Source organism: Prionailurus bengalensis, chromosome B3, assembly GCF_016509475.1.
Source record: "Prionailurus bengalensis isolate Pbe53 chromosome B3, Fcat_Pben_1.1_paternal_pri, whole genome shotgun sequence".
In the NCBI taxonomy this organism is placed as follows: Eukaryota; Metazoa; Chordata; class Mammalia; order Carnivora; family Felidae; genus Prionailurus; species Prionailurus bengalensis.
In genome coordinates, this window is record NC_057355.1 from 107,728,220 (window position 1) to 107,742,467 (window position 14,248).

Here is a 14,248-nt window from a genome sequence, read left to right on the forward strand (position 1 = left end):
CATCTTGGCCCTAGGGTGTCCAGTCTGAAACCATGTCTTATATTGGAGGTGTGGTTCCTGATTCTGGATAGCATCAGAATCAGCCTTATCTCTCCCAAGAAAAGACAGACTAAAAGACTTCTATACTTCTGCTCACTGGTCACCTAACTTCATTCAAAGTATAGCCCCAGGTAAGGATTAGTAAGTAGCCTTTTCCAGCTCCTTTTATAGGCAGCAGAGCCCTTCCGTCCCAGGCATTAGTTTCAGTGAGGTAGAATTCTGTTTCACCCTTGCACAGGGCATTTTTAATCTCTGTTACTATCTCTACAGGATGTAGACTCTTGTCCATCTCTGGGAGTTGAACCCAGGAGGCTCATAGTTTCAGCTTCACAAAGAGCTTTGTATTTCAAGAATTTATCTTTAGCAAGTGGCTTGGTCTTCTTAATTTTGTTTTATAGTTCATTTATTTAAAAATACTTCTGTCGGGGCGCCTGGGTGGCGCAGTCGGTTAAGCGTCCGACTTCAGCCAGGTCACTATCTCGCGGTCCGTGAGTTCGAGCCCCACGTCAGGCTCTGGGCTGATGGCTCAGAGCCTGGAGCCTGTTTCCGATTCTGTGTTTCCCTCTCTCTCTGCCCCTCCCCCGTTCATGCTCTGTCTCTCGCTGTCCCAAAAATAAATAAACGTTGAAAAAAAAATTTTTTTTAAATACTTCTGTAGTAGAAGGGCACTTCAGAGTGTGAATATACAAAATCATTTAAAGGGCAATCAACATTTAAAATTAATGTGTGTCATATATATCCTTTAGAAAGATGGCTGTTTACTCTTTATCTAGGAGAAGCATATTTTTTGTATTCCTTTGCCAATAGTGGACATTATAAATTTTTAATCTTTAATAATGTGTAAAAAATGAATTTATGTTTAATGGCTAGCGAGCTTGCTTATTACTCCATGTATTGTCCATTTGTATGGACAATTTTTTTAAATTTATTTTTCATTTTATTTTAATTTTATTTTTGAGAGTGAGAGAGACAAAGCACAAGCAGAAGAGGGCAAAGAGAGAGAGGGAAACAGAGAATCCAGAGCAGGCTCCAAGCTCTGAGCTTGTCTGCACAGAGCCTGATGCGGGGCTTGAACCCATGAACCGTGAGATCATGACCTGAGCCAAAGTCTGACGCTCACTGACTGAGCCACCCAGGCACCCCTGCAAATAGTTATTTCAAAGATATTTGCCTTTCAACTTTATAAGCCTGGTTTTATAGTGTAGAAGTTTTATTCCTCTGGAGTTGCTTTTTATTCCTTTAGAGTCTTTTTTTGCCACAATGGCAAAAAAATGTCATACTCAGAAAGTCCTTTCCTACTATAAGATTATAGAAATATTTGCCTAGATGCGCTTGTATTGTTTTATTATTAGTATTTCAAGCTTAAATCTTTAATTACCTGATATTTATTTTAAGCTGTGTGATAGGGATTCAGTTACTTGCCATGGGAGAGGGGAGGCCAGCTGTTGGAGTGCCTGGGTGGCTCAGTTGGTTGAGCGTCGACTTCAGCTCAGGTCACGATCTCGCGGTCCCTGAGTTCAAGCCCCGCGTCGGGCTCTGGGCTGATGGCTCGGAGCCTGGAGCCTGCTTCCGATTCTGTGTCTCCCTCTCTCTCTCCCCCTCCCCCATTCATGCTCTGTCTCTCTCTGTCCCCAAAATAAATAAACGTTAAAAAAAAAAAAAATTAAGGGGCGCCTGGGTGGCGCAGTCGGTTAGGCGTCCGACTTCAGCCAGGTCACGATCTCACGGTCCGTGAGTTCGAGCCCCGCGTCAGGCTCTGGGCTGATGGCTCAGAGCCTGGAGCCTGTTTCCGATTCTGTGTCTCCCTCTCTCTCTGCCCCTCCCCCGTTCATGCTCTGTCTCTCTGTCCCAAAAATAAATAAACGTTGAAAAAAAAAAAAAAACTTAAAAAAAAAAATTAAAAAAAAATAGGCCAGCTGTTTTAACACCATTTTTTGAATTTTTGTTTGCACAGTTGTCTTTCTGGAGTCTCAATTCTGTTCCACTGATCAGTTCATTCCTGCAATAGTATTTCCTCTTAATTACCATAATTTGAAATTGTTTAATATTATGTATGGCAAGTGCTAATGTTTTTTAGAATGTTTTGGATATTCTCAAACATTTATTGTTTCATAAGAATTTTGGAATCATTTCATCAAGGTCTGGGAACAAAAGGACCCAGTTGTGGTTACACTGAATTTATCGATTAATAAAGTGAGGATAACTGTCTTTGTAATATTGGATCTTCCTGTCTCAGAAATAGAAGTGTCTTTTATTCTGAGGCTCTTTTCTTTTTTTATGGGGGGAGGGGGGTTTAAGTTTATTTATATAGAGAGAAAGCACTTGGGCATGCATGTGATTGGGGGAAGGACAGACAGAGAGGGAGAGAGTGAATCCCAAGCAGACTCCACACAGGGCTGGATCTCAGAAATGTGTGAGATCATGCCATGAGCCAAAATCAAGAGTCAGATGCTTAACTGACTGAGCCACCCAGGCGCCCCTGAGGCTCTCTTCTTAAAGGTCCTGAATATTTCTTTGAATATATATTCAGATATACTTTTGTTGGCATTTTTTCTTTATTTTGTAAGTGGTTATTAATAGTTTTCTTATATGATTTTCTGTAATCAGATAACCTTACTGAACTTTTTTCCTAATAATGTTTTAGATTTTGAGTTTGTCATGACATAATTATTATTTGCAAATAGCAATTTTATCTCGTCTCATAATTTTACACCTTTAAAAAAATGTTAACTGTATTGATCACCATTTCTAGACATTGCTAAAGGATAAGAGCAGGTATCCTGTATTCGTTTTTTTCCTGGGAATTGTCCTAATCACTGTGTGTCCTCTTTGGCTTCAAATATCTGTTATATTATGGAATTAATTTTATTAGATCCCTTTTATCATATGAAGAGATGATCATGTGTTTTTTTTTCTTTGAACTTTTTTTAAGAAGATGACATCTTAATAGGTTGTTAAATGTTGGCTCATAGTTAAATTCTTAAAATGAGCTCTACTTGTTGATTTGTAATATATATTCACATTTTACTTAGGGTTTTTTGCTTCTGTATTAATATGTTCAGACTGTAGTTGTATTTTTGGGCGCTGTCTTTTTCAGTTTTTAATCAGGATTATGGTAGAGTTGTAAAAAGAAATGGGAAGCTTTTTTCTCTGTTCTTTAGGTAATTTAGGTAAATTGGGTATTATTACTATTTCTTTTAAGGCTTGTAAAATATTGATTGTGAAATTATCTGATACACTTTTGTTTTTAATAACTTTATTTTGAAAACAATTTAAATTAACAAAATTTTAAGAAAAAAAGTACAGCGAACTTTAATATTAACCTGAATGACTAATTAACATTTGCCACATTTGTTTTACAAATTTTATTTTTTTCCTTTTGTGTGTATACTCATGCGTGTTCTTTTTGCACACACAAATATGTATAAGCCAGTGCACTATTATACATTACACTTACATCTCTTTGGTCTTCTTTACCCTGGAATGGTTATGTTTTTTTTTATTTTATTTTTCATGAACCCTAGAGCTCTTTAGTTCTTTGATAACTTTCTCATTTTGTTCCAGAGTTACTGGTCTCTATTTCATAACTGCTTGAAAAAATTTTGATAATTTATTTTTAAGAACATTGCCTGTTTCCTCCATATTTTCAAATTTATTGGCAAGGAATTGTACAGTGTGTTTTTATAAAAAAAAAAAACACCTATCCGTGAGGCAAGTACAGTTTGTTTGATTTCTAATTTTGTATAATATTTTTTCTTAGACTAGTGGTTTAACCTATTTTTACTCGTATTTTCCTCCTAGAACATCATATTTACCTTAATTTTTCTTTCTTTTTTTTTTTTAATGTTTATTTATTTTTGAGAGAGAGAGAGACAGAGTGTGAGAGAGGGAGGAACAGAGAGAGGGAGACACAGAATCTGAAGCATACTCCAGGCTCTGAGCTATCAGCACAGAGCCCGATGCAGGGCTCAAACTCAGGAACCGCGAGATCATGACCTGAGCTGAAGTCTTACTGCCTGAGCCACCCAGGCGCCCCTTACCTTAATTTTTCTTAATATATTTCTCTCCATAGGTCTTGTGTGTAGGTGTGTGTGGTTGTTCTTTTTACTTACTGAGTTGATGTTTAGTATGCTGATTTTTACTTTTTTACTAAGGAAGTGTGAATTTTCCTGAGTAAGGTTTGGTCACATCTCATTAAAATTGATACAAAGTTTTTCTCATTATTATTGGATTATATAGGATTAAATATCCTATAATTCTAAAAATATACAAACTCAGTGCAAGGTTTATTAGAAGCATGCCTTATTTAAAGCAATATCCAGGTCTCAGAAGTGTTCTTCTTTCTTTACTGCTACCAGCATCTACTGTTATTGTAGTAAAGTCAGATAGTATGGTCTGTGTCATTTGTTTTTCTTTTTCTTTTTTGGAGGGGAGAGGGGTCCTGGGGTAGGATGGGTGGGAGTATGTTAGGAAACTTTACCCCTTTCGTTTTCCAGTATACAATCAAGTAAATGCTTGGTTTTTAACTAATGTTTTAAGCATGTTTGAACAGAGCATATAGTCTTGATTTCAATATATAGTATATTTGAAAGATTGTTCTGTATTATCTGGCATAAAAATATTTAGCCCATAAAATTTGGAAGTTATAATTTTAGAGTACACTCTCATCAATTAAAAAAAGACAGTCGTATTTATTGACTTAGTCTTATGCTTTTCTTTGTCTGAAATTAAAATCTCAACCCTTGACTTTTGTTACGCAGTTGACCCTTGAACAACATGGAGGTTAGGGGTACCAACTCTCCACGTGGCCAAAAACTCACATATAACTTTTGTCTCCCCCAAAACTATTGATAGCTTACTGTTGATTAGAAGCCTTACTGAAAACATAAACAGTTGATTAGTGCATATTTTGCATGTTATGCGTTGTATACCATATTCTTAGAATAAAATAAGCTAAAGAAAAAATGTTAAAAAACTCATAAGAAAGAGAAAATACATTTATAGTACTGTACTGTATTTATAAAAAGGAAATCTGTGTATAAGTGGACCTGTGCCGATCAAACCCATGTTTTTCAAGGGTCACCTGTATTTGCTTAGCATATTTTGCCCACCCCAAAGTTCTCTATATTACGACATCTCCATTACTGAGTTTCTGGTTTTGATTAATCTCTTGGTGACATCATTTTGGCTTTAAATAGGTTGTTCATGAATGGTACATAGATGATACTTGTTTAATGCTGTCATAGTTGATGATACCTTTTCTATTACCTTCACATATAAATGCCAGCTTTGCTGGGTATAGAATTCTGGGAATATTCCCCTTTACTCTCAACATGTATAGGCATGACTTCATTATTGCATATCATGTGACAAGTTTGAGGCCAGCCTGATTTGCTTTTGTTTTTTGGTATGTTTCACTTTTCTGAATTTGTATATTCTTGAAATTCATTATCAAATTATACTTTGGTGTTGGTCATTTCTACTAAAATTATCTAGTATTTGATGAACATTTTAAATCATCAAATTTTCCTTCAGTTTAGGATTAATTTCTCTTTTCTTTGAAGTTTATTCTCCAGTATTTGATTTTCTTTTTATAATGTACTAATTAAATTGTTGGATCTACATTCTTTGTATCTTTAATCTACCCACTTTCATCTCTTTATTCTTATCTGCATACAGGATGATTTTTCTCCTGTTTTGAATTTTACCCCTTGCAGGTTGTTTTCTATAGGTTTTCTGCTCATTATTGTTTTTCATGCCATTTAAAATACTACAATAATTTTTGCCTCTTAAATTTCTTTCCTTAGCTCTATTAATACTTTTTATACTCTAGTTTCTTATTTTTCATACATGTTTGTTCTCTTACCGCTAGTTTCTTATTTTTCATACACGTTTGTTCTCTTACCGATCTAGAGGGCACAAGTCCAAAATCATTTGCAGTGGGCCAGAGTCAAGGTGTTGGCAGGAATGTGTTCACTCTGGAGGCTTTAGGGAAGAATGCAGCATTCCTTGGATTGTAGCCATATATCACTGTAATCTTCAGTGCCAGCATCTTCAAATCTCTCTTTGCTCTATCTTCACATCACTTCTCTGTGACAATTCTTCCACTGTCTTTCTTTTACAAGGACCCTTGTGATTGCATTTAGGGACCCCAGTATAATCCAAAATAATTACCCCATTGCAAGTTTCTTAACACACCTGCAAAGATTTACCAAATAACGTAATATTTATAGGGTTTGGACCTGGTATCGTTGGAAGCCATCATTCAGCCTATTACAGATATATTTTCTTTTGCTACATTGAGATGAGGTGACCACTCATGAAATAACAGATTAGAGTTCATCCTCATGGATTATATGCTGTTACCATCATAGTAGATATATATTGTCCTCTTTATCAAATGATACAAGCTCAGATGCCGTGTGGTCAATAAAAAGTAGTAGGGACTCTGAAGAATGCATGTTGTTCAGGGAAGGGGCTAACCATAAATGTGAAGGTCAAATTCAGGCTACCAGCTTGTAGTCCTACAACTGTTGGTGACTGTTTTTCTCTTTTTTCTTTTTTTGTTTTTTTGTTTGAATTTGGTTTTGGTTTTTGTGTGTTTTCTTTTTTCATTCTCTACAAGTTGATTTTTCTGTTATAAAATAATCTTTGTCTCATAACCTTCATCTTGGTATTGAGAATAAAAGTTTTTAAATAGGATTCATCAGCATGGTTTTAGATTGAAGTATTAATTTACTAATGCCATTTACCTAAGTATTCCTAAAACTTTAGGCTTCTCACTTCTACATTTCTCAATGTAGAATTACCTTGTTCTGAGAATGGTTTATCTTTCACTTAATTTATCAATGTTTATTTATCAATGAAGAGAGTTAGAAATTAAGTGAAAGGATTTGTCCAAAGTCACATATTGGATACATCCATAACTTTTCAGTTTAATCTTATGAAAGGTATTTCCATTTACAGACATAAAACGGGTGTCTCCTTATTATTAAATTGGATAAGTGGGCAATTTCTCAAGTTCTTTTTACTTTATGTACAGGATTTTGTTTTTCTAGATTATTTTTAAGAAGGAGATTACTTAAGAGATAATGACAAGTCATAGAGATGAACTTAGTTTTAAACCATAGAAAGTATATGTTTGCGTGGCTGGGTTTTTCATTAATAAAGTATGAGTGTATACTTTGAGTCCTTGTGTATCTGTTCTGTTTCCCTTTCCTCCTATGTACATTAATAGTTTCGAAGCCAGCATAAAATGAGAAAAGGGCTTAGGTTTAAGCCTTGAATGTCAACATTTAATGGTTTTGGAAGATGAAGATGGGTCTGCAAAGGGAACAAGGATGGAAAAGCTAAGGGCAGGAGGAAAGCTGGGAGTGTGTAGCCTCTTGAAAAACCAGTGGGAAATTGGAAGAGGGAGTGTTGAAAGCTTTTCTAAGAAATCAATCAAACGAGGACTAAAACTTTCCATTGTAATAAGCAACTTGGAGAAGTTTATTTTGGTGGAATGGTCAGACAACAGTGTAGAGAGCATCAATACTTGTTTTTAAGAAGATGAACTGCAAAGGGAAGAAAAAGGCAGACGAGTAGCTAGAGGGGCAGGAGTCACATAAAGACTTATTAGTAATGGGTGGCATTTGAGTATCTTTATCTTTTTTTTTTTAATTTTTTTTAACGTTTATTTATTTTTGAGGCAGAGAGAGACAGAGCATGAACAGGGGAGGGTCAGAGAGAGAGTGAGACACAGAATCTGAAGCAGGCTCCAGGCTCCGAGCTGTCAGCACAGAGCCCAACGCGGGGCTCGAACTCACAGACCATGAGATCATGACCTGAGCCGAAGTCGGAAGCTCAACCGACTGAGCCACCCAGGTGCCCCTTGAGTATCTTTAAAAGTTGTAATCCAGGGGCACCTGGGTGGCTCAGTCAGTTAAGTGTCTGACTTTGGTTCAGGTCATGATCTTGCGGTTTGTGGGTTCGAGCCCCGCGTCAGACTTTGTGCTGACAGTTCAGAGCCTGGAGCCTGCTTCAGATGCTGTGTGTGTGTGTGTCTCTCTCTGCCTCTCCCCGACTCATACACTGTCTCTCTCTCAAAAATAAATAAACGTTAAAAAAAAAAAAAAGTTGTACTCCAATTGAAAGAGAGAGGTTGAATATAAAGAGGATAATAGTGTAAGGTTCCAGAGAAGACATGTAAGTAGTGTAAGATTCCTTTGAAGCATGGGCTTTAAAGCTCTAGTAGAGGGATTTATGTTAAGTGAGAGCATAGAGTCCTCTTTTGTAACAGAAAGGTATGAGGATAGGATGGGTATAGATATGGGTGGGTTTGTATGTTTGGAATTAACAAGATGAGGAAAGACCTGAGTTCTAAAAGAATTTATTTTTTTTTTAATTTTTTTTTTCAACGTTTATTTATTTTTGGGACAGAGAGAGACAGAGCATGAGTGGGGGAGGGGCAGAGAGAGAGGGAGACACAGAATCAGAAACAGGCTCCAGGCTCTGAGCCATCAGCCCAGAGCCTGACGAGGGGCTCGAACTCACGGACCGTGAGATCGTGACCTGGCTGAAGTCGGACGCTTAACCGACTGCGCCACCCAGGCGCCCCTAAAAGAATTTCTTGAGGTGATCTCATGTATAGGTTTGTTTTTTCTGTAGTCTCTGATTGGCTATTCATTGAAATTTTTAGTTCAATAATAGTTTTTCATTTCCATGAACCTACTTTCAGAGTGTCTTTTGTTTTTTTGTTTGTTTTTTTAATTGATAGCCTGCAGTTTTTATTCATTCAGTGACCTCTCATACCTTGTATGTTGATGCGTAGTTTCCAATTTGGAGCTAATGAATATTGAGGTACTCCCATTCTCCCTGTAACTTGTGAATCTTTAAAAATATATCCCCTAACTTTTCTTTGCTCATATTTTATTAAGCCTGAGTATTTGAGATTTGCTTTGCCAGAAATTTAATTGTTCACTGTTGTTTTCTCTCTGTCCCAGACCAAAAAAAAAAAAACAAAAAAAACCGAAGTTTAGATTTCTTGCCTTTTTTCCTTTTCTCTTTACCTTTCCTTTTGTTTGTTTGTTTGTTTGTTTTGGTCATTTATCTTTGGTAGGATAGAAGGTTAGAAGACAAGTTAGAATAGGCAGAGGAAGAAATGGCACTTAAGGAAGTTTCAGCTTTATTCTCTGACAGCCTCCCCTGCCTATGTGCTTTGTGTTTTGTCTTTAAAAAGCCTATGTTTCTTTGGCGCCTGTGTGGCTTAGTCAGTTAAGCGTCCGACTTCTGCTCAGGTCATGATCTCATGGTTCGTGAGTTCGAGCCCCATGTGGGGCTCTGTGTTGACAGCTCGGAGCCTGGAGCCTGCTTCAGATTCTGTGTCTCCCTTTCTGCTCCTCCCCTCCTCAAACTCTGTCTCTTTCTCTCTCTAAAAAAAATAAACATTAATAAAAATAAAAAGTCTATGTTTTTAGGTTTCCATTACTTCATTTGCAAGTACACAGGATAGCATGTGTAGAATTGGAGTAAAAGTCCAAAACCTAGGTCCTATTTCTCAACCTTTACTGCAGAACTAGCTTTGTGGCCTTGAGCAAATCATTCTATTTCTTGGTGCCTTCTCATTTGTAAAATAGGTTTGGACAGATAATTTCTACCTTTTGGCTCTGATGAGTTATACAAGTTAATCAAAATCAAATTTGTAAATATAAATATATGTGATCATTTTTCAACATTTATTTATTTTTTGGGACAGAGAGAGACAGAGCATGAACGGGCGAGGGGCAGAGAGAGAGGGAAACACAGAATCGGAAACAGGCTCCAGGCTCTGAGCCATCAGCCCAGAGCCCGACGCGGGGCTCGAACTCACGGACCGCGAGATCGTGACCTGGCTGAAGTCGGATGCTTAACCGACTGCGCCACCCAGGCGCCCCTGTGTGATCATTTTTTAAAGTAAATGAGATGAGAAATTTCAGACTCCCAATGAGAGAAAAATTATCCAAAGATTAACTTTTTTCCCTCAAATTGGTAAAAAGTTTTTCCATGTATGTATGTATGTATGTATGTATGTATTTATTTATTTAGAGAGAGAGCAGGAGAGGGGGAGAGAGAGCAGGAGAGAGGCAGAGAGAGAGGGAGAAGGAGAGAGAATCTTCTACAGGCTCCACGCCCAGCATGGAGCCCAACAACATGGAACTCTACCCAGGGCTTGATCTCATGACTGTGAGATCCTGACCTGAGCCAAAATCAAGAGTTGGCCACTTACTCCACCGAGCCACTCAGGCGCCCCTCATGCACTTATTTATCATTACCATAGATAATTTTGAGGTGACTGCCTTGTATTACAAAATATAATTTATGAATTACCATGTCTCATAGTGTAGGAAGTTAAAAGTAGTTTGTGTACCCTAAATTATCCTTTACAGCAGATATACGTCCACAAGGAATCTGTGTTTCTTTATTGAACCCCAGCTGTGGAATATATTGCTTAATATTCTGTTATTTAGTAAATGTGCATTTCCAGGGTCAGCTGAGCATTTGTCCTCTTCTTTGACAAAATCTATATATAAGCATTAGTGGGCAATGTAGAATATGCTAAATATTTGGTAGTGGTAGAGGGTTTACTTCCCATATCTCACTGCAAATGACTTGAATTTTGCCATGTTTTATACACTGCTACTAGTTAGTGTTCCATTTTTTCCCTCTTCCCCCAAGGAGCTTCTAATCTTTCTTGTATATAATCCCTCTGGATCCCCCCTAAACTTTAAAATATCATTTCTTCACATTGTTTACATACGTGTATTTTGACCTCTGTGTATGGAGCCCACTTACTATGTGTCCATAGGTAAACAAAAAAACCACAGTTTTTTTATTAAAAGACTACCCAGACGCTCACTTGAAAAACTCTTGTTTCTGGACTAATATGTTGCTTAAGGATCTTAACAGTTGAATATATAGAGCTTTTATGGGGAGGAGGGGAGGATTTATGAGCAGATTAAACCAAATGACAAGGTTGATTGAGAGTTTATGCTGTCATTATAAGATCAGTTTTTCTTAATAAAAGCCAATGGATGGACTTTAATGAATTATTTCCTGGCTCAGCCTTAGAATTTTTCAGTTTAGGAGTTAGTTTTTAAAAAGACAAAAAATATTCACCAAATTTTCTGATTATATCAAAGATGAATACAGTCTTGTGATTGTCATAGTACTGTTTTGAAAAGTTCAGATCAACTGATAAGCTAGTGTTGTGGTGAAATCTAGTCAGCATGTGTGCAGAGTAGATTTAAGATGAGGTGAGGGGCACCTGGGTGGCTCAGTCAGGTGAGCATCTTACTCTTGATTTTTGGCTCAGGCCATGATCTCACAGTTAGTGAGATCAAGCCCCTCCTTGGACTCTGCTTTGAGCATTGAACCTGCTTGGGATTCTCTCCTTGTCTCTCTGCCCCTCTCCCACACTCACTAGTGCTCTCTCTCAAATAAATAAACATAAAAAAAAAAGATGAGGTGAGAACTAGAATTTCTCCCAGAAACTAGCTTAAGCTTTCATTGGCATATTGAATCCCCTTGGAATTTACTATTTCTAGATTTATGCCATTTTAATAATTTGACTACATAATTAGTAAATAGTCCACTTTTGGAAGATGATTATGTAAACATAGTATTTATAAGAAAATATATTTCTGGTATTAATTTACATAACCATCTGCTGTATTTATGTAGCTATTGTTAGCTGCTTCACTAGGATTCTACAAATTACTCAAAATTCCAGGAGGTAAAATTTCTAAATTGCCTGTTTTTGCTATGTGAAAGTCCAACCACAAAACTTTGAATGTGTCCTTGACCCATATTTTTATATTTATGATTGAGCAGGACCTAAAATTTTATCAGATGGTTGACTTGGTTTGTTACATTTTTACATTTCTAACATGTATATTTCAAACATATATATATTTCAACATATATATGTTAGAATATATATTCTAACATATATTTCAAAAGTTTGGGTTTTGTTTTTAGAACTTTTACCCTATTTGTCTTCAAAAAATTATTTACTTTGTAATTTCATACATATATATCTGGAAAATAACTATTGGACTTTTTTATAAAAGAGTAAGTTCCCTTTTAGGTAATATCAGAATCTAGATGTGACTGTGTATGTCAGAATGTAGTAATAATTAAATACTTGTTTGCTGAGTGCCTCATTTAAACCTCAAAGCAACATTCAGAGGTAAGTATAAATGTGTCCATTGTATAGAGAAGAAATGCTAGATTAGTAAATATCAAACATCTTAACTATATCTCCCTCCTCCCCTTTAGCTTAGCTAAAGGAATTGAGGTACAGAAATGAGGCAAATTGCTGTTGACTTTCAGCAGATGACTTAACTTTATGATGACTCAATCATCATCTAATCACATACCTATCTAGGCGTCCCATCTAATCTTTTCTATGGATACGCAGATGCCTAGGTTCCAACCCTACCCTGGAAATTCTGATTTGTTAATTGTTATTTTTCAAAAGGTCCACAGGTAATTCTTTTGTACATCTATTATCAAGACCATTGCCTTAGTAAAATGGTACTTCAGAGTCAGGCTTGAATTAGAGTCCTGATTCCTCTAAACTTAATCAGTTGCGTGACCTTGGCCAAGTCCTTTAGTCTCATTAAGATTCATCTATAAAGTGAAGGTGTTATTACTCACTTTAGAGAGTTGTTGAGAATGAATGAATGATTCTTAAACGTTGTCTGCTATTAAGGTGTCATCGTTATGTTATCCTTTGTCCAGTCAAAACACTCACCCTTGTCATGATATGTATCAAGTTGGTATCTGGTAATCTGATGAATATGAGCATAAGGAATAAATGGCTAGTTTTCATTATTTACCGTCATTAGCGGAATTGTAATAAGGGACAGAGGAGTAGGCAGGAGATTGTTTTATCACACCAATCAGTCATACTTCTCTCTTGTGTATTACTTTGGCCCTGATAGGGAAAGAAGGGGAAAAAGGTTACTGGAAACTATTACCTTCCTGAGGAGTTACTCTTTCCCTTTCTCTCCCATCTTCTTCTGAAAGCTTAGCATCACTGGCATCATCAATCCTTTAGTCTCATAACTGCATCCTGATGTACCTAGGTACTTTTCCCTTCCCCCTACTTCCCCTCCCCCCTTTACCTCTATTAAATTTCGTTCTATCCTTTGTTCAGATTGGTTTGAATTGAGTTGTGACTTATTTGATGACTTGCACCCCAAGTCTCTGCATTCCTAGGCTATCACTCAAGTAGAGGTCGACCTAAATTCTAACCAACTGTCTCCCTGTGTTGTCTGGGCCCATTCCAGACCAGGGTTTGTAGTTACTGGTTCTTGGGAAAGGATTAGATTAGCTAAGCCTTCAGGCTTGTCCACATGGCTGTTTCTAGACCCTCTAATCTCCTTTACTATTTATAACTAAGGGTCATAGAGTATAATAATAATGATACATGTTATTACCATTAAATTAATGCATCAGTAGATTATAGTAGGTTGATTTTGTTCTGTGTAACAAGCTTTGCTATATGTATGATAATTGCTTTGCACTTTGACAGTTGAGGCTGTACTACTTACAGTAATTTAATAACTTAATGGCTTTGTCAAAGACTGAAAAACCTATGGAAATGGTAGAATTTGCACTAAACTTTAAAAGATGGATGTACTTTTCTCAATAAGTAGGGAGGAGGGGAAGGGGATTCCAGTTAGGGGAACTAACATGAGCAAAGGCTTGAAGGAGTGTGCAAATTTGGACCATTGTGAGTAGATCATTTTTTACTTTTTCAGAGAGTTCATGTAGTAGCAATAAAACTATAGGTAGTTCAGAATTAAACTGGAAAATCCTGAATCTTCAACCAAGATGTTTGAATTAGTAGGCTTTTGGTATGTTGTGAATTCATTTGGTTTTTTCTTGATTAATATACACATACAACTTAGGTCTGAGATTTCCTAAGAGATTCACCTGTTTATTGCATTCTTAAACACTTGGCCTGGCTCTAATAAGCTGATGACTACTGCCAGATCTCCTTGCTACCTCAAATGGTTGTGCCTCATGGGGGCAGTGTCAGGTCAGCTACCTTTATCCTGATGCTTTAGTTCTATGTGCCTGGTTCTAAGCTGTGCCTCATCAGCCTTTCCCCCAACTCTTTCCTGTTAATCTCCAGGTTCCACATCAGCAACACAATGTCTGCTTATAAGAGTTGTGATTT

General features: G+C 36.8%; 1 protein-coding gene across 2 annotated transcripts in view; it reads left to right on the top strand.

Moving 5' to 3' along the window:
- Positions 1-14,248, top strand: part of PPM1A (protein phosphatase, Mg2+/Mn2+ dependent 1A) — a 52,289-nt gene that overhangs the window by 21,050 nt on the left and 16,991 nt on the right. The window lies entirely within an intron of this gene.